Genomic DNA, 18,433 nt, shown 5'->3' with positions numbered 1-18,433 from the left:
TGAAAACTATTGCTTTTTTTCTTGCTTTGCTTTGTATAGATGTTATATTATACAATTTAAAAAATTTAAAAAGAGAAGCATCTGGGTTAGTGCTCATTAAAACAACCATTTCTGGAGAGCACAGACACAAAATGGTGAAGGATGAAGTTTTACAAATCACTCCCTCTGCTAGAAAAATGAAAAGGCTGGAAACAGAGACTGGAATTAACTAGGCAGTAATTCTGGAACCAGAATGGGTATTTAGAACAACTACAAAGTGTCAGAGGAAGGGAAAGGTTGCCAAGAGTTCAGCTTTTAGAAGTGAAAACAACCCAGTAACCAGCCCCAATGCAGCAGCTGCAGAAAGGGCTGTGGCCGCGCCTGTGGCCACACAGCTGGATTATGGGAGTGGCTGGCTGGGCCCAGGGCTAGCAGAGGAAGCTTCCTTCTCTACAAAGTGGGGTCGAGGGTTGAGGTCGGGCCAAGAGATCCCTGAGGGACCAGTGCGAAGCTGGCCTCAGTTTTGGCCCTCTGGGTAGAATCCAGGATTTAAAGACCTCATGCATTTTTTCACTGGTTATGTTTCTTCCTCTTTCCTGTGTTTGGTCTAGTGGATCCCTGAAAACCCAGCCTTGGTTTCTTTCAGAAGCAGCATCTTCTGCTCGATAACAGCATCTACAGGGACATAAAGAATCAGTGTACTTCTCTCTCTCTCTCTCTCTCTCTCTCTCTCTCTCTCTCTCTCTCTCTCACACACACACACACACACACACACACACACACACACACACACACTCTTTCTCTCTGTTTTATATTTTTGGGTCTGGTGATAAGCAAGGATGCTGGCCAAGTTTTGGCCTCAAAAGCCAAAATGCTCCCACCATTCAAGGATAAGCAGAAGGAAGAGGTTGATAAATTATGTTAAACAACTGTGTATTTCTCTCTCCACATCAGGGCCACTAGTTTCCAGCTTCCCATTGGCACATAACATGAGATTTGAAAAAGCAGCGCACTTCATGATGTTTTTTTCATTTTCCTCTTGTTTTATGTGTGTGTGTGTGTGAATGTTTTGTTTGTTAGTATTTTCTCCTTTTCTTTATTTTTCTTCTCTCTCTCACTTTCCTTCCCCACCCCACCCCCTTTTTTAGTCTGGTGGACTGAAGATGGAACTAGTTTTCCAGAGTGACCACAACATAATACTCAGAATATCCAGTTCTCAATAACAACAACAACAAAAATTACAAATCACATAAGGAGATAGGAAAATATGTCCCAGTCATAGGGAAAAAAGAATATGATAGAGAATATTCCACAAGAAGTGGAGCCTTTGGAATTACCAGTCAAATATCAAATAGAATTGAGGAACTAAAAAAAAATGCATGGACAGAGAACTAGATTAAATGAAGAAAACAATATGTGGACAAAATGAGAATGTTAATAATGAGACTGAAATTATACAGAAAAATTAAATGGAAATTCTGGAATTCAAAAGTACAATAACTGAAATGAAAAATTCAACAGAGGGATTCAAGAGCAGATTGGAAGAGGCAGAAAAAAGGATCAGCAAACTTTAAGGCAAAACTATTGAAATTGCCCAGGTTGAAGAAGTAAAAAGAAAAAGGAATGAAAAATAAAAAATGAAGAGAGCCAGAAGTATCTATGGGATACCATCAAGCAAACCAATATATGCATCATTGGAGTTCGGAAGGAGGAGATAGAGGTGAAGGGCTAGAAAAAATATTTGAGGAAATAAATGGCAGAAAATTTTCAAAATTTGATGAAAGATATGAACACACAGATCCAAGATACTCAACCAATGCCAAGCCCAGTGAACCCAAAAAGAAAAAGATCTACCCTGAAACACATTTATGGTCACATCATCCAATGTCAAGTACAAATTCAGAATCTTAAAAACAACAAGAGAAGTGATATATCACATATAAGAAATCCTTAATAAGATTAAACATCTTATTTATCAAAAGAAACTTTGCTGGCCAGAAGATAGCAGGGAGGAAATATTTAAAGTACTGAAAGGAAAAAAAAACGGTTACCTGAGAATAATAGACCTGGCAAAATCATCCTTCAAAAATAAGGGACCCGGACTTGCAGGGAAGATGGTGGAGTAGGGAGCTCAAGGACGCAGTGCTCCTACTATTCAGGGAAGAGCAGAAGGAAGAGGTTGATAAATTATGCTAAAGAATTGTATATTGCTCTCTCCACGCCACGGCCACTAGCAACCATCCCCCCAATTTCATGGCAGGCCAATGCAGGGTCCAGTTCCTGGCTAGTGACTGGTGACAGAAAGGGACATAAAAATCCTCTTCCCCATGAACAGGGGTATGCACATCTGATCACTGATCATGGCTTTTGATAACAAATTTAGATCCCTGGGTTCTGGCTATGAGGGCAGCTATTGTTTCAATCCTGCCCTGGAAACTTAAAGACTCAGGACTTCCTCAGAGCTGCAGGGGAAAGTTAGCTGAAGAGCTGCAGAAGGATGTAACAACTGTAAATATATAGGCACCTGTTTGGGTTTGAAACTCTTGTGTACCCCCAGAAAATCCATGTTCTTTCAATCCTGATCCAATCTTATGGGGGCAGCCATGCTCTACAATCCTGATTCAATATTGTAGGGTGGAACATTTGATTAGGTTGTTTCCATGGAGATGAGATGTAAATAATTGTGGGTGCGACCTTTTGATTAGATGGAGGTGTGACTCCACCCATTCAAGGAAGGTCTTGATTAGTTTACTGGAGTCCTTTAAAAGGGGAAACATTTTGTAGAAAGCTCAGAAGTGACAAAGATGCAGACATTTGGAGATCGAGAAAGAAATAGCCCGGGTGCTAAGCAAGAGCTCACAGAAATAGCCAGAACCTAAAGAGAAGAAATCTCTGGCCCTGGGAGATGCTAAGGTAAGAGATGAAACCCAGAGTTTTGCCCCAGAGCAGCAAAATGTAGACCCACAGACACTTAGAGGAAGTCATTGGAATCAGAATCAGGAAGCAATGGAACCAAGAAGAATCAGCAGATGCCAGCCATGTACCTTCCCATGTGACAGACATTTACCTGTCTTTGGAGTCAAGGTATCTTTCTCTGGATGCCTTAGTTTGACATTTTTATGGCCTTAGAGATGATTAAGATAACTTAATAAATCCTATTTATAAAAGCCATTCCACTTTTGGTCTATTGCTTTCTGGCAGCATTATCAAACTAAAACAGCACCTAACAACAGAGCCCCAAAATCTAAAAGCAAATACTGATAATATTTGAAGGGAGAAACTGACATTTATATTAATAGCAGGAGACTTCAACACAACAGTCTCAATTATAGATAGAATATCTAGTCAGGAAATCAATAAGGAAGTACAGGACTTGAATGATACATTAAACCAACTAAACCTAAAGACATATATAGAATACTGCACCCAACAGAAACAGAATACACATTCTTTTCAAGTGTAAATGAATCATTCTCCGGGAAGGACCATATATTGGATCACGAAACAAGACTCAAAAAATGCAAAAATTTTGGAATCATACAATTCTCCGACTACAACAGAACGAAGCTAGAAATCAATGACAAAGGAGAAAAAGGGAAATTCACAAATATATATTCTTAAAGAACCAATGGGTTAAAGAGGAAAACAGAAGTGAAATTAGGAAACAACTTGAGGTGAATGAAAATGAACATACAGCACAACAAAACTAATGGGATACAGCAAAGGCAGTGCTGAATGGAAAATTTATAGTTCCAAATGCTTACATTAAAAAGGAAAGACTTCAAATTGACGATTTACCCTCAAAACTGGAAGAATTGAAAAAGAAAAAAATAATCCCAAAGGAAGTAAAAGGAAGGATATAAAGATTAGAGCAGAGATAAATGAAATAAAAAGCAAAAAACACAATAAAGAAAATCAACAAAACCAAAAGTTGGTTCTTTGAAAGGATTAACAAAATTCACAAACCTTTTTTTTTTAATTTTTAATTTTTAATTTTTTTTACATGGGCAGGCACCAGAAATCGAACCCGGGTCCTTTGGTATGGCAGACAAGCATTCTTGCCTGCTGAGCCACCGTGGCCTGCCCCAAAATTCACAAACCTTTAACTAGACAAAATGCGAATAACTAAACTCAGAAATGAAAACAAGGACATTACTACCAACTCTGCTGAAATTAAAATGGTTATAAGCGGATACTCTGAACAAATTAGATAACCTAGATGGAATGGAGTAATTTCTAGAAACATACAAACTATGTATATTGACACAAGAAGAAATAGAAGCTCTCAATAAACCAATTGTTAGTAAAGAGATGGAATCAGCAATCAAAAGCCTCTCAACAAAGAAAAGTTCAGGACCAGAGGGTTTCACAGGAGAATTCTGCCAAATATTCCAAGAAGAATAGATCTGATTCTCCTCAAACTCCTTCAAAAAAACTGTAGAGGAGGGAACACTCCTTAACTCATTCAACCAACATCACCCTCATACCAAAATGGATAAAGATATCACAAGAAAAGAAAATTATAAGCCTATGTATCTTATGAATATAGATGCAAAATGCTCAACAAATGCTAGCAAATGAATCCAACAGCATATTAAAATAATCATACACCACAATCAAGTGAGATGTATCCCAGGTATGCAAAGCTGGTTCAACATAAGAAAATAAATTAACGTGATGCACCACATTAACAGAAGAAAGGGAAAAAGCACATGATCACCTCAGTTGACACAGAAAAGGCATTTGACAAAATATAGCACCCCAAGAAGTCAATAAAAACACTTAGAACACCAGGAATAGAAGGAAATTTCCTCAAAACGATAAAGGGAATATATATAAAAAGTCCACAGCTAACATCCCACTTAATGATGAACGATAGAAAGCTTTCCCTTTAAGATCAGGAACAAGATAAGAATGCCCACTGTCAATCAACACTGTACTGGAAGTTCTTGCCAAAGCAATTCAGTAAGAAAAAAGAAATTAAAGGCATCCAAATTGAAAACGAAGATGGAAGACTCTCCCTGTTTGCATATGATATGATCCTATATTCAGAAAATCCTGGAAAATCCACAACAAAGCTCCTAGAGCTAATAAATGAGTTCAGCAAAGTAGTAGAGTACAAGATCAACACCCCAAAATCAGTAGTATTTTTATACACAAGCAATGAACAATCGGAACAAGAAATTAAGAAAAAAATTCCTGTCACAGTAGCAACCGAAAAATACAAATGTTTAGGAATAAACATAACCAAGGATGTAAAGGACTTGTACACAGAAAACTATAACACATTGATAAAAGAATTAAAGAAGGTCTGAAAAAAAAAGTAAAGATATTCCATGTTCCTGGACTGGAAGACTAAATATTAAAATTTCAATACCACATAAGGCTATTTATAGATTCAATGTAATTCCAATAAAAATTCCAATAATCTTCTTTGCAGAAATGGAAAAGCTAATCATCAAATTTATACGGAAAGGTAATGGGCCCTGAATAGCTAAAGACATTTTGAAAAAGAAGAATGAAGTTGGAGGACTCACATACCACGGTAATCAAAGCAGTATGGTATTTGCTCAAGGACAGGCATATAAAGCAATGGAAACAATATAAGAGCTTGGAAATCAACCCTTACATTCATGGCCAACTGATTTTTGACAAGGTGGCAAAGACCACTCAATTGGGAAAGCATACTCTCTTCAACAAATAATGCTGAGAAAACTGGATCTCCATTTGTAAAAAAAAAAAAATGGAGGAGGACATCTACCTCACACTATATACAAAAATCAACTCAAAATGGTTCTAAGACATAAACAAAAGAGCTAGAACTATCACACTCTTAGAGGAAAACATTGGGAAGCATCTTCAGGACCTTAAGTTAGGCAATGGTTTTTTACACTTTACACTCAAAGCACAAGCAACAGAAGAAAAAATAGATAAATGGGACCACCTCAAAATAAAAACTTTTGTTCCTCAAAGAACTTTATCATGAAAGTGAAAAAACAACCTACACAATTGGAGGAAATATTTGGAAACCACATATCCAATAAAAGATTACTAGCCAGTATATATAAAGAAATCCTTCAACTTAAAAAACAAAAAGACAAATGACTGAATTAAAAAATGAGTGAGGGCGGGCCACAGTGGCTCAGCAGGCAAGAATGCTTGCCTGCCATGCCAGAGGACAGGGTTTGATTCCTAGTGCCTGCCCATGTAATACAAAAAAACAAAATGAGTGAATACTTGGACATCCCTCCAAAGAAGATATACAAATGACCAAAAAGAACATGAAAAGATGCTCAACATCATTGCATCATTAGCCATCAGGGAAATGCAAATCAAAACCACAATGAGATACCATTTCACACCCATTAGAATGGCTGCTATTTAAAAAGTGGAAAATAGAGCACTGCAACAGTGGCTCAGTGGCAGAATTCTTGCCTGCCATGCCAGAGACCCAGGTTCGATTCCCAGTGCATGCCCATGTCCCCCCCCAAAAAAAGGTAAAAAATGGAAAATAACAAGTGTTGGGGAGGAAGTGGGGAAATAGGAACACTCATTCATTGCTGGTGGCAATGTAAAATGGTGCAACCACTATGGAAGATAGTTTGACAGTTTTTCAAAGAGCTAAGTATAGAACCACCATATGATCCAGCAATCCCACTACTAGGTACATATCCCAAAGAATTAAAACCAAGATGTGCCACTTTGAAACTGTTATGTACCCCAGAAAAACCATGTTCTTTAATCCTGACTCAATATTGTTGGGTGGGATCTTTTCGATTAAGTTGTTTTTGTGGAAATGTGACCCACCTAATTGTGGGTGGGATTTGTTGATTAGGTGGTTTCTATGGAGATGAGTCTCCACCCTTCAAGGGAGATCACTTACTGGAGTCCTTTAAGAGGGAAGCATTTTGGAAAAAGCTTGAGAGCTGATGGAGACAGACATTTGGAGATGCAGAAAGAAAACACCCTCAGGAAAGCTGTTAGAAACCAGAAGCCAAAAGACCAGAAGATACCTGCCACATGCCTTCCCAGATCAACCTTTCTTGAGTCAAGGTATCTTTATCTGGATGCCTTAGTTAGGCATTTTTATGGCCTTGGTACTGTAAACTCATAACTTAATAAATTCCCTATATAAAAGCAAACCCATTTTTGGTACATTGCATTTCCTGCAGCATTAACAAATTAAAGCACAAGGTGTTTAATTAGAGAAATTGTGGGTTTACAGAACAATAATGCATAAAATGCTACTTGGGCAGAATTTGGACCCTTTAGTCAGGTTTTCCTAAATTCTTTCAAGAGGTGTCCATGTTCAACTGCTTGAGCTTTGTTTTGGCAACCCCTTCTGAGGTTGCTTACAGGCTGTTCTTCACTTTGTTTCCAAGACTGAGGAACAGAAAGTAGCTTCTGTTTTGAGGAGGTGGAAGTTGAGTATATGTTTCTTTTTAACTGTGACTTGTTCAGGACCACATTTTACAAAATGCCTTGTTTTATTTATTATTATTTCTGAAGAGGAAAGTTCTATTAAAATTATTTTAATCTAATATAGAATAGTTTTTTTTAATTAGGATTCATTTTGAAAAATTCTGAATTTAATTCAAATGTATGCCAATACCTTCCAAAGTTGGGTAATATTCATTGACAGTTGTTCTGATTAGATGGCTTAGAGAAATTTCTGGAATATTCACGATCAAAGAGTCCTTAATAATGAATGTCTTTGACTTAAATCTAACCAAAAACTGCAACATTATTCTTTGTGCATTTTCACTATATAGTGATAACAAGCTCAGCTGCAAATAAATAAAATACTTAAACTATTTGTTTACACACACACAAAAAAATACAAGAGTCCCATATACCATTCTATTATTTACACATTGAATTGGTGTGGTACATTTGTGACAACTGATGAAACACATTTTTTAAATGGAATTACTAATTAAAAGGAGAGTGGAGGTGGCTATATTAAAAGCAGATAGAACAGACTTTAAGTAAAAAACTGTTATGAGAGGCAAAGAACATTATATATCAATTAAAGGGTCAATTCAACCAGAAAATTCAGCAATTATAAACATACATGCACCTAACAGCAGACCCCCAAAATATATGGAGCAAACATGGACAGATTTCAATGAGAAACAGTTCTACAATAATATTTCATGATTTCATACATTTTCAACACTGGCTAGAACATCTAAACAGAAGGTCAATAAGGAAATACAGGACCTGAACAATACTATAAACCAACTAGAACTAACCAACTGTATAGAACACTTCACCCAAAAAAAGCAGAATACAAAGTCTTTGCAAGTGTTTATGGATCTTCTTCTTTAATGGACCTCATCTGTTGGGGCACAAGAGAAGTCTAAATAAATTTTAAAATATTGAAATAAGAAAAAGTAACTTTTCTGACAACAGTGGAATGAAGCTAGAAATCAAGAACAGAAGGAAGACAGAAAAATGTGTGAAAATTAAACAGCCCACTCTTAAACAACCAATGGGTTAAAGAAGAAATTGGAAAACATCTAAAGTTAAAACATGACACAACATACCAAGACTTACGGGATGCAGCGATGGCAGTGCTCAGAGGGAAATTTATAACTGTGAATGCTTATATTAAAAAAGAAGAAAGATCTCAAATTAATAACCTAACATTACATCTTGAGGAACTAGAAAAATAAGCAAAATAAACCCAAAGTTAGGAGAAGAAAGGAAATAATTAAGATTACAGCAGAGATAAGTAAACTAGGTAATAGAAACGCAATTGAGAATAAACAGAAGTTGGTTTTTTGAAAAGAAAATCAATAAAATTGATAAACCTTTAGCTAGACTGGCAAAGAAGAAAATATTCAAATAAATCAGAAATAAAAATGATTCTATAACTCCTGAATTTACAGAAATAAAAAGATTATAAGAGAATAATATGAACAATAGTACACCAACAAACTGGTCTAGAAGAAGTGAAAACTTCCTAGAAATATAATTATCCAAATTGACTCAAGAAGAAAACGTCAACAAATCTACAAACAGTACAGAGATTAAATCAGTAATCAAAAACCTTCCACCAAGGAAAAGTCCAGGAACAGATGGTTGAATTCTACCAAACATTTAAAGAAGAATTAATACCAGTCTTTCTCAAATGCTTCTAAAGAACTCAAAAGGAGGGAATATTTCCTAATCCATTCCTTGGGGCCAGCATTATCCTGATACCAAAGCCTGGTAAAGATACCACATAAAAAGAAAATTAAGGACAATTTCCTTATAATGTAGATGTGAAAAATCTTAACAAAATATTAGCAAGCTGAATGCAACAGCATATTAAAAGATCGTACACCAGGACCAAGTGCAATACATCCCAGGAATGCCAGGGTGTTTGAACATGCAAAAAGCATTCAATGTAATATAGCACGTAAATAGAGTGAAAGGGGAAAAAAACATGATTATCTCAATAGAGGCAGAAAGGCATTCAATAAAATCCAGTACACTTTCTTGAAAAAACACTCATAAAAGTGGGAATAAAATAGAACTTTCTCAATACAATAAAGGTCATTATGAAAAGTCTCAAGCTAACATCATACTCAATGACAAAAGATTTAAAGTTTCCCCCCCTCCAATCAGGAGTGAGACAAGGAGGCCCACTTTCACCATCGCTGCTCAATATTTTGCTAGAAGTTTTTGCCAGAGCAATTAAGTAAGAAAAAGAAACAAAAGGTATCCAAACTGGAAAGGAATAAGTTCAAACTATCTCTATTTGCAGGTGACATGACTTTATAAATGGAAAATCCAAAGGAATCCACAAAAAAACTATTAAAGCTAATAAACGCGTTCAGCAAAAGGGCAGAGTACAAGATCAACACAACAAAACAATCATATTCCTAGACACTAGCAACGTACAATTTGAAGAAGAAATAAAGAAAACAATTACATTTACAGTAAAACTTAAAGTGTAAAGTGCCCAGGAATAAATTTAACTAAGGATAAAAAACACTTGTATAAAGAAAACTACAAAACACTGCTGAAAGAAATTGAAGACCTAAATAAATGGCAAGGTATCCCATATTCATGGCTTAGAGGAGTTAATATTGTTAAGACGTCAATATTACTCAAAGTAATATACAGATTCAGCAGGTTAGAATGTTCTGGTAAGACTTTGCCTCACATTTGCATGCCTGATTTGGTACACCCAACCATTCCAACCTCCTTCATGTAGACCAGAAGGTCCAGGCAGACGAATGTAGGAAGGATGATTACTCCCTTGAAGGTTTTTTTTGGAAAAGTTCCCTGTTGGGAGAGTTTTCCTGACCCCACCTTGTACCCCTGCCTACCACCCGAGGTAAGCCATGCCTCCACCAAGCTCTGCTCTCCCTTAGAAGACCAACAAGACCAAGACTGAAAATGTCAAACTACACTCATAAAGGATGGTGAGGACCTCCATTTACTGAGCACCTACTATGTGCCAGGACCTTCTGTACTTTCATTCTTGAGTCCAGTATGAGCCCCTGACCACCGCAGTGGCCTTCTCTCTGGGAAGTCAGTCTAATGAGCTCTCCCCTCCCACCACCCTGCCTAATCCCAGGCAGCTGTCAACCAGAGCTGGAACTGCCCAATAAAAAATAAAACGGAGTGCTCCTCCCCTCGGAAAGGCAAGAAGATGGGCAGCTGGCACCTCTGCCATGGCCTCCATCCGGAATGTCTCTGTCCTTTCACAATACCTGGCCTTTAGTGGGCATTCTAGAAAAAAATTGGTGAATACAAGATTGGAGGCAACTCCCTCTCCCCTAGCCCCATGTCAAGTTGGGTGTTTCCTCATGTGCTCCAAGGACACACCGGGTTTCCCTCCTGACTGGGCACCCCTAAGGCCAGGGTTGTACACTGTCCTGCTCTAGGGTCTTTTAGGGTACTGGAAACAAAGTGGGTGCTTAGGGAATGGGAGATTATTATTATTAATATTAATATTAATATTCTTTCCCAGTACTGTGTACAGCTTTCTGGTAAATCATGATAATGATGATAATGAGCACAGCATTTGTTGAGTATTTTCGGTATGTATTACTCTATTTAATCTACAGAATAACTCCATGAAGTAGGTTCTAGCATCTCCACTTTACAGATAAGAAAAACTAAGGTGGGGAGAGATTCAGTAATTTGTCCTTGTCACACAGCTATTTAAGAGCCATTACCCAAGCTCCTTGCTGCTCTGGTATATGACCTCTCAGACCACAGCAGGTTTAAGCTCTCCTCTAAATTTTCTCCCCCAGGGGCGGGCCGCGGTGGCTCAGCGGGCAAAGTGCTTGCCTGCTATGCCGGAGGACCTCGGTTCGATTCCCGGCCCCAGCCCATGTAACAAAAAACGGAAAAACAAAATACAATAAAACAAGAAAATGTTTAAAGATGTTTCCCTTTCTTCCTTCCTTCCTTCCTTCTATCCTTCCTTCCTTCTCTCTGTCTAAAAAAAAAAATAAATAAAAATTTTCTCCCCCAGATTTTTACAGCACAATGGTCAATAGCTCCAATCATTAAGTGTATCAATTATCAAGTTATTCTTAAAAAATAAAATTTAAAGCAGCAGCCTGTTGGGCTTAATTAAGTGGGTATGAAACATGTTTGCCCCTTGTTGCTTCCCCTCTGCTTTACCAAGTCTTACCCTGTGCACAAGCCCATAACCACTCCAGCCCAAGGGAACCAAAGGTCAAGGCCCCAGACCCGCCTCTGCCCCTTACAGGCTTTGTCATCTGGTAAGGGAGAGGAGGTAATGATCTTAACAACCCTGTCCACTGCATTTGGTTTGGTTTTTATTACACACAAAAATGACGTTATGGCAAGGAAATATTTGGGGAGTCAGGAAGCAATTCCAGTTGTTTCTTAAACTGCTCCACAGTTTTGACATTCACCTGCACTTCACATGCAGCTATGATTAAATGCATTCTTGGAGGACAAGGGCCCATGTCCCTGCCCCAGTGCCATCCACACACTGTCACACACACAGGGTTTGCTAATGATCATCTGGGGGCTGTGGCATGGAGTGGGGTGGGGACTGAGTTTTATGGCACAGACAGGTGCTTCCCAACCCAGGTTTGTCTAGTCTGGGGTTGGAGAGATGTGGCCTAGGAGAAGGGGCCTTATGCCCCGTGCTTGCACTGCTCCCAGAGGCATGTATCATCCTGGACTCACCCTTTAAGGCCCAGCTCAAATGCTGTCTCCCTGGCAGAGTTGGGCACACACTTTGCTGGGATCCTTTGCTCATTCTCCATTATAGCAATTACGGTAAAAACAACCTCAATGCATCACGATATACCATACACTCATCTTCCTGGTGGACTGTTGGCAATTCCTGGGCAAGGTCTTTCATTCACCTTTAAAGCCCAATCTCAAAGCTCGGTCAACAAAAGACTCTTGGCGTGGAGCATCTGTTCCGTTCCAGAGCTTGTCCAATCAGCCTCTAGAAATTAACTCCCTTCCTTGCAAAAGTTTCCCCTTGCATTGAGCTAAATTCAGTCTCCTAATTACTCCACTCCCCACCCTCCATCCCAGTTCTGCCTCTTGGAACCCCTTATCAGTGGCACTTCCCTCATGTGACGGCACTTTATGGATTTGACTATCCTCCTTTCATGGCCAAGTACCTTCAAAACCTTTACATTCATATTTTCAGGTCACTCACCTTCCTGCCTTGTTTCTGGTGACATGGTTTGCTCAGAACTGAGAATCGTCAGCTGCTTGAGCAAGTGTCTGACCTCCCCTGCTCTCTGCCTGACAGACATTGGAAACTGTCCTGATACTAATCGGTTTTAGATTTTTCTTGATAAGCTACTCACCATTTTACTAAACAAAAAGAAGATGCTCCCCAAAAGACAATGGTATGAAATGAGTTCTCATTCTGACTGCTCCAGCAAGATACTGTGTTATGAATCCTTTAGAGGTGGGTCACCAAATTCTAATGGCGGGGTCAGGCAAACACTTCTAATTGTCTACCCAATTTTCATTTCAGTGCCCCTCTTCCTTGCCAACATAACCAGTACGTTGCTTGTGGAGGCAAAAGTGGCTTTACCCACTCAGCCAGTCCCAGCCATCCTGTTCCCCACTTTCTCAACCTCCCTGGTAGCAAAGGGTGGCCACATGACCTGGTTCTGCCAATTGGAACGAATGGGGCAGACCATGGGGTGGGGTTGGGAGGTCGCTTCTAGGAATGGTTTTGCTTTTCCAGAGGAGGCCGATGCGCTTGGCGCTGCTCTTTCTCCCTTTCTCCTGCCCTAACAGAGTCTGAAGTGAAGCCCAGAGCTGTGTCAACCTCCTTGAGAGCACAAGGTAGCCAAGCAAAGATACCAAAGGAAACCAGAGAAGAAGAAAGAACCTGAGGCTCTCTGATGATATGTATGGCTGAGAGAAGCCCTACACAGGCAGCAATCGCCCACCCCCAGACTTCCTGTGAGATGGGAATCAAACTCGTGCCCTAATGCTTGAGCCACTAGCAGTCATGTTCTCTGTAAGCAATTTTCAGTGATGCAATGTGTAATTACTTTTTAAATTAGGGTGTGTGAGTTGTGCAAACACCAAATAGAACAAAAGGAGGAAAAATGAACAAGAAATGAAAGTTGCCTTATTATTTGTGTTCCTATGTTAGGAAAATACCTAGAAAGTAGACAGAGGAATCACATTAAAATACTAATTAATTTACAATTACAGGGATTATACATTGCATCAGCTTATTGATACTTTTTGATATTTGAAAAAGCATTAGTAGTACTCAAATACTATAATAAATGCATACCCTTTGTTTTAATCACTGCTCAACAACATTTGATCCCCTTATGAGTCTTCAAGCTGAACCCCTTCCAGGTTGGAGAGCTGTCCCCTTTCTTGGCCAACTTGACAGACACGTAAGTCTTGCAAGGACAATTATAAGCAGAAGTTCACATCTATTGATTACCTGGTACAACCTCCTGCTCCAAGCAGTCTGTTTATTATTCCACTTAAGGCTTGCAAGGACCCTATGAGGGAGGTTCCAGTATTATCTAGTATTATGATAAAAGTAAGGCTAAGAGAGGTGGAGTAACTTGCCTAAGGTCACACAGGTAGGAAGGCATGTCTGACCCCGGAGCCCAGAGTCTCAGCCACCCTGGCATCCTGCCTCACTCAAGCCACCAAGAGACCCTGAACGACAACCCCGTGTATACCTCCAAGGGCACATTAACCTAGCCTACCGCCCAAATGATGCCTCCTGGAGTTGTGCCTCGTGGTAGCACCGTTCTGGCCTACGTGAGTATAAAATGAGCTGCCTCACCGCTGCTGTAGGACCCTGCCCAGAACATGTGTGAGAGCTGCAGGTGTGGGATCTGCAGAAGACCCCTGCTGAGGCGTTGTGTTGTCAGACACAGGTAAGCCCCTGTAGGAGCATGCTTTCCAAGCTGGAGGGTGGGCCGGATGTTCTTTGCAGGCTCCACACCTCCACCCTCGCCCAGGGGTCCTTGCCCTCTGGCTTCAGGCTTGCTGCTGGCAGGCACAGGCAGAGGACCCGAGAGCAGGGAAATCACATATTTATCACACCACCACCCCCCCTTCCCTTCCTGCTGGGCTGCAGGTTGGCATAAACTTTGTCCTCTAAGCACAGCCATAGTTCTTCTGGGCTCCTGCAACAATTCCCGCCCTGATCCCCGCTGTTGCTGGTCACCAGGGCATCACCACTTCTTTGTTGGCTTCCTGACCCCACCCACCCTTCTGTGAGCCCCGTGAAGGACCACCTCTTCCTGCCTGAGACAGAGGAAGCTGGACTGTGCCTGGTCACCCTCCTGAGAAGCAGGGGGAAGATGATGTGAGCAGGAGTAATGTCTGGATGCAAATGCCCAGGGCCTTCCTGGATGTGGCATGCTACGCTGGCCAGGCAACTGTATTTGTTCTGGCAGAGCAGCAACTGTGATGTGGCCCAGAGAAGGAGTTCATGCCTCTAAGGCAAGAGAAAAGAGGACTGGCCTCAGGCTCAGACCTGACTTTACTGCTTGTTACCTGAGTGACCTTGAGCAAGTTTCTTCATCTCTCTGTGCCGCAGTTTCTGCATCTATAAAATGGGGCTAATCATAGCACCTACCTTTATAGGAATATTGTGAGGATTAAATGAGCGAACACCAGCAAAAACACATAAAATAGTAGATTGCACATAGTATTATTGATACTAAATAGACTTCACCTTTCTCAAGTTGGTGAAATTAAATGACAAAATTTGTGAAATGTAGTAGAATGCTTGGTACACAGTAGGCGCTCAATTTTTCTTTTCATCTGTTGCCACTGAAGCTGGTAGATTCTAGCTTGAATTGTCTGCCAGTTTTCCTCATACGAAGAGGAGAGAAAGAAACTCATACCCAGAGTGATAGCTATTATGTGCCAAGTGCTTTAAAAAAAAAAACAAACAAAAAAAACCCTCAAGAAGCTAAGGCCCAGAGAGTTTAAATGTTGCACCCAGGGTCAAACAGCTCCAACACAGGTCTCTCTTATTCCAATGAGGGTGTTCTCTTGACTATGCCAACAGGGCTGAGTTGCTGTCTGTGTCCAATCCAAGGACAGAGGTTTTGTCCTATGAAGTGGTAGCCCAGCCCCCAGTCTCATCATTAGGCTGGTGACCCTAGGTCTGCACCACTTCCCAGCTCAGGAAATAGCAGCAAGGCTGTGAAGTTACCCTGGGGCAGAAACTCCCTGGGAGGAGGCGAGCAAAACTCCCCAGACCTCTCAAGCTTATGCCCCACATACTGACCTCCTCCATCCACCCGAGCAGGCATGTCCCAGACGCCTGAAGTCAGCTGTTGCCATGACCTGGATCGGGTATTCACTTGCTGACTTGATAAGATCAGGCTTCTGACTTTCTTCTTAATGGAAGTCAAGTAATTCCTGCTTCCCCCAACTCCCTCCTTTCTTCTAGCTTTCCCTCCCTCAGCTGGATGAGATCCCAGTCTTTCGGAAGTAAAAACAGCCGAGCGTGCAGGGGTATCAGCAGTGAGCGGCAGTTTAAGTTTCTTTCTTTTATACCCAGGCACTAAAAATAACCAGCTAAAGCTCCGCAAAGCATGATCCTGCGTGGACCCAGGCCTGCCCCACATCTGCCCGGGCCATTTCTCTTCCCTCTGGAGAGGCTCAGACCGGCCAGGAGGCTGAAGTCCCTGAGCCAGTGTCTCCTCCAGCCTCCTCCACGGAGCTGCTGCCCCAGTCCCAACGCAGGCTCCCTCCTGACATTCGAGGTTATCATGGTCAAGAACTTTCTCTTTCCCCTCACCCAGAAATCCAATCCCCAACCCCACATCATTCATTTATTATTGATATATACAGGCTCATGCTTGTACATTGCTTCACAGTTTTCAAAGCGATTTCATTATTTCATGTCCATATCCTATTTGACCTGCATACCAGTGTCAGAGGTGGGGAGAGAAAGAAGACCTGATTATCATCATCACTCCCATCTGGAAACTGAGGCTCAGAAAGATCAAGTGATGTGCTCAGGATCACACACCCAGGGAATGCCAGCGGGAGGATCTGAACCAATCTCAAGTCCTACCCACTTTGCCCTAAACTGGAGACAGACAGCCTGTCTGATCATCAGAATTCCCCGGAAAATCTTTAAACAACACAGATGTTGAGCACTTACCTGAGTCAGTAGGTCTGGGTGATGTCCATGAATCTATATATATTTAAAAAGCTTCTCTAAGGACTCTGGTTATCTCTCTATTTATCCAATACTTTTATCTACTTTTGTTCATCCCAGGGGACTTGGGGACTGCTTCTCTGGTCATAAATTCCTCCAAACTATAGCCGAGCCACCTCCAAAAGGTGACATGTGTACCCTGGCCTCCATGTGACATCCTAGATGCTCATCCATGTCCCCTACATATGCTGGGCTTCCTTCGGCCACCTGTCCTGGGGGGAGCTTCTGTGTGACAGGTGAGCTCGCTGCCTCAGACACAATACCTATTTTTGGCTGCCTCTGACCCAGGTGACACAGCATTAACAATGAAGAGTGGCTGATGCCTGACTCTCTGAAGACCCACGGAGAGCCTTGAGGGTGGATAAGCACATGCACCACCCAAGATTCCGGGGCCACTGCCAACTGCTCTGTGGGCTCAGGTCAGCAGGGCAGGGAAGATGGTGATGAGCGATGAGCAGGGCACTGGTGGGTGCCCCTGGCATTCTGCCGGATAGAAGTGTCCGCACTCATGTTACTCACTCCTCTGAACCCTCCTCGCCCAGGGTGCCAAGTCCCTAGTCCCAAGGACATTTCTACAAGTCGGTGCTATTCCTGCATTCTCAACTGCCAACTAGTGTCCTGAAACTGTATGCCCTACAGGGAAAACTTCTTTCAGCCCAGCCTCCCCTCCTTTCCTGTCCACTTTCTCTCCTTTTTGAGGAAGGGCTAAGGGCTTTGCTACAAACAAGGGAATCCACATTGAAGTTAGAATGGACTTTTTGGAAGGAATATCTGCACAACTCAGAACACCAGTTTCCATCCAGCTCTATCATTTATTAGCCATGTGACCTTGGGAAAATCACTTAAATTCAACTAGAACAGATCATGCATAGCAGATACTTGCCTGTGCCATGATTCTCCATTTCCTAGTTTGTGGCAGACATTGCTAATCAATTATAGTACTCTTACACACTGACCCCAGACAGTGCCTAAGAAGCCTTTTCAATCACGTACGTAGGCATCCACGTCCTACTGTAGAGCTGATAGTCCAACTAAAGACAATTTGCCATCCCTGGGCTGAATGGTTCCTAAAGTCCTTTCTAGCTTTAAAATTACGACTCTGCAGCAACAGATCTCAATCTGGCTTTAGGGACCTCTTAGATAGGTGTCAGAAGTCCTGTGAAGTTCCCAAAATTGTCTGCAAAACTCTATGTGTATGTACTTGTGTACATTTTTCAGTAGAGTTTTCCAATGGACTTGTGAGTCTTTAAATCAAGAACAAGTGTGTTAGAGTCTGTTGGAATAACCAGGTGAGCAAACAAATGAATAAATAAGACAATTTAGATAATTTCAGATTGGAAGAAGCTCAGTGAGGAAGTAAAGTAATTGAGTGGAATGGGAAACCAACTTTAGCCAGCATGGTGAGGAGGGCCTTTCTGAGAAGATGCCATTTAAATTGAAATTGGAAGGATGAGGTCTTAAGGTAGGAAGGAGTTTGACACGTTTGAGGGTCAAGAGTAAGACAGTGTGGGGTGCATGGATGGTTCAGTGGTAGAATGCTCGCCTTCCATGATGCTCGTCTTCCATGATGTTCACCTTCCATGATGCTCGCCTTCCATGCGGAAGACCAGCGTTCGATTCATGGACCATACACCCCCACACACACCCCTGCACACACACACACCCCTGCACACACACACACACACACGAGTAAGACATTGTGGCTGGAACAGAGGGTGAGGGGGCTGGAAAGGAATGGTAGGAGTTGATACTGAAGAGTCAGGGAGTGGCTAGATC

At 41.2% G+C, this 18,433-nt stretch overlaps 1 protein-coding gene across 2 annotated transcripts in view; it reads right to left on the bottom strand.

Moving 5' to 3' along the window:
• ESRRB (estrogen related receptor beta) overlaps window positions 1-18,433 on the bottom strand; it is a 182,632-nt gene that overhangs the window by 19,677 nt on the left and 144,522 nt on the right. The window lies entirely within an intron of this gene.

The sequence above is a fragment of the Tamandua tetradactyla genome, chromosome 12 (genome assembly GCF_023851605.1).
Source record: "Tamandua tetradactyla isolate mTamTet1 chromosome 12, mTamTet1.pri, whole genome shotgun sequence".
Lineage (NCBI taxonomy): Eukaryota > Metazoa > Chordata > Mammalia > Pilosa > Myrmecophagidae > Tamandua > Tamandua tetradactyla.
This window is presented reverse-complemented; position numbering and strand designations above follow the sequence as displayed.